A 3,536-nucleotide genomic window follows, 5' to 3' on the forward strand; every position below is an offset into this window, starting at 1 on the left:
TTTCATACGGTCAGCATTAGAAGATGGACAATTGAAGCTGGAAAAGATACACACTAGCCAGAATCCTGCAGATATGTTAACAAAAGTTGTAACCAGGGAGAAACTGAGAATCTGCTCAGTTTCAATTGGTCTTCAAGTATGATGAAGAAGATGAGAAACAGCCAGGTCCAAAGTGGAGCTATTGTCTAGCAAATGAAGCAGCAGTGGAGTTTCTATAATCAGTCTCCAAGTGGGAGATTGTTGGGTGTGGACCCTGATTATCTTCTGTATTCAAAGGTTTCAGCCGGATGTATACCCCAGGAAGACTGTACACCCCTCCACGTGGGGAGGTGCGGGGGGGAATTGTCCCCCCCGCGGGGGTCCGAGGGGGCTAATCCCCCTGGCTGGGGGGTCCGGGGGCCAGCAATCCCCCAGCTGGGGTTTGGGAGCAGTGCCCCCGAAGCTAAAAATAGATGTAAATTTGCCTTGTAAAAGTCTAGTAATTTCTAGTCAATCTGGGTCGTTCATTAGGCAGATGATCTAATGGTAGAAGTTATGTTTAATTTAGGGTTTTTTTGGCCCTAGAAGGCAACCCCTCACTATATATGAAGGAATTGTATTGTGTCTATGCATATCTGTATTCTGAGTGAGGAAGAGAGAGGAGATTGAGAGTGAAGAAGGTGTTACAGCGGATCTGTTGTAGGTTGTATCTCTTCAGTTTGTTGGATAATATAATAAAAGAAGGACTGGATGTTTCTCCGTGGACGTAGCCTAAACTGGGTGAACCACGTATATCTGTGTCTCTCTTGTTTTACGCATTTTCTGTGTTTATATTTCTGCAATATTTTATGTGTTCCATTGCTCTGTAATATATAATTTTCTAACAACAAGGTGGCGTGGACCCGCAAACAATGTCCACCTAGCTAAAATGTCTGCGCCCAAGAGAGCAAGTGGGTCCATGAAAGAAGACAAAGGCCTCAAAGACATCTTTCGACCCTATCACCCTTACTGAAAGGGATCTACATGATATAGGCGAAATGATGAGGGATGTCACTACGGAGACCCTACAATAGTTTGAAGAGAAATACTAGTTGGTATTGGGGGCTCTCCAGACACAGATACAAGAGTTGCAGGTGCGCACTCCATAGGCTGGCACAGTGTCAACCAGCCTCGCAGTCGGCACTTCCGCGGCTGAGGAAATGCTGCACGCCAGGATGACCAACACAATAGTGTTACCAGATGGAACACTCATTACAGAGAATGAGGCCGACAGGCCTATGGTCAGCATCTTGAAAAGGGTCGAGTTAAACATGGTTGCGCTCCCTCGGGAGACGCTCTATCTTTTGCAGGATGGAGTCACGACAGAACTTCGGGCCAAGGAGAGTCGCGCTATACAGGTAATGAGCGAGCAGCACATCAACATTGAGCATTTGAGCCTGCAGCACAACGAGGCCGTGGAGCAGAACAAACAGATAGTGTAGGTTGTGGAGGAAACCTACCAGATGGTCCCGGAGTTTTCCATCCCAGCAGAGGAACCAGTGGAGGTGTGCGTTGAAAAGTTAGCAATAGGTGTGCGCGAAGCCAGAGCTGAAATGGCCAGGGTTCAGCTGCAGCTGAACCTTCCGATAGCGGCATTACATTTGAAGGCGTAGCCTTCAACTCCACCGAAGGTTAAGGAACAGCATGTCGTCGTGGTCACAACAGCAATGGCAGCAGTTGACAGTGCAGTGACAGATTGCATGAAGTTGTTCAAACAATCATTCGAGGTCCTCACCACCCTGCAGGAGGACTCGAACATAGAGCGCCTAGAGACAGAGGTACGCGAGCTGCAACAGAGATACGATGAGGTAAAAGGGACCACGCAGACAGTTGCCCTTACACAGAGGCTTGCAAGGATGCAGTAGGCAAAGGCACTCAAGGAGCAGGTGGATGCCGCTCAGCATAAAGAGGCAGTTTTGAAAGTGCACCTACAGCCATGGATTGATGAGGCATATACCATTACAGCATCCATTGAAGCAAAGCTTATGCAGCTTCAAGAAACTCAGGAAAGGATTCAGAGCAGAAATTCAATGACAACAGTCATCGAACCATGCATAGAGGAAGTTCAGCAGGCAGTCGCTCAGTGCGTTGCCGAACTTGCAGCGATCCAATCAAAGTTGGGAGGTCTTCGTGCAAAGATCTCCTCACCTACAGAGTGACTCGAGGGTGAGTCACGGTGTTTTTGTTGGGGGGCTATTGGGCGCGGGAGCCCCCAATGGCAGTTTTGGGGTTTAGAGCCCAGATTTTGGTCCAAGTTTGTAATTCCAATGTAAAGACTCCGCATTTTGTGAGCACGGAGCGCATAGTTGTAAAAGAGTCATAGGATTGTCCGCCCTTATTTTTATAATGTAATGTCGTCTGTAGAAGATCTACCCATGGTCTACAGACCATGGGATTGTATAAATAGAGCAAAGCTCTAAGTAGTTAAGGCATCAATGGAAGCTATCATAGAATGTCTAAGGAATGATGATGTATGCGAGATAGCTCTGAAGTGTAGAGTCTAGTTTTGGGTCGTAGCATAGGAAGAGGCTCTGCAGCTGAGTGCGCAGAAGCCTAGTAGTCCGTAGCTAAGTGCACGGGCCCCTATAGTTGAGTGCGCAAGGCGAGTCGAGTCTATAATCAGTTGGAAGTATTAATAAAGAGAAGTTTCTATCAATTACGTGACTTTATTTCCTGTTTTATGCATCTGTTATATTGGGTAGGAATTTCACTTCTAATGCTTATATGATGCGCGAATGTATATAATTGTACTGGTTAAGTGAATGCAAGTTAGAATATCTACTTACGCGAAGATAATTAAGATCTGAAAATAAGATAAGTAAGATATTTATTCTAATTTGGGAAACATCACAGTTTGCTGCCCTAGTGGCGTGAAAGCATCTCAGCCCCTAGTTAGGGCTGCGCGAAAGCCAATTGTAACACTTCACGAAGGCACTGAAGAGTGGAACAGAGCGTGAATTGACATACGTGAAGACATGTATAGTTGGAATAAACCGACATAACATCCATCTCAAGGGTGTGCAAACTTGGTTCCAGCATCCCCCCATACTGCTTCGGGTGAGACTTCAGTCCGCGCTCTGCGGGCTAATGCCGAAAGGGCTAGTAGTGTAGGGATTTGTTTGGCTAAATAACTCTGAACCTGGGCTAGGCCCCCATAAGCCAACAGCAAGATTCTAATAATGTGATTGATTGGTTTATGCTATAAGTGGAACTAGAGGGAGAGTTCCAACCAGAGCCATTATGCATTCTAGACAGAAGGAATCTCATGCTCTGGAATTGAGCCAAAGAGAAATTCAAAGTGTCGTGGAATCACTTTGGGGTAGAGGAGGAAACTTAGGAAATGGTTGAGGCCATTGAAGCTAATTATCCCTTTTGGTTTTTTTGTTGAAGCAAATGTGTATATATGTTTTGTAAATATTGTATAGAGTTGTGTATATAAAGCTCCATAAAACAGTATGTGTTTGTATTTTATTTTTGATGTTGCATATGGGCAAAAGAACATCGAGGGTAGTGTTCAC

This window comes from Pinus tabuliformis, chromosome 1_2, assembly GCF_031772625.1.
Source record: "Pinus tabuliformis cultivar Carrire ecotype Pingquan chromosome 1_2, CPIR1, whole genome shotgun sequence".
Lineage (NCBI taxonomy): Eukaryota > Viridiplantae > Streptophyta > Pinopsida > Pinales > Pinaceae > Pinus > Pinus tabuliformis.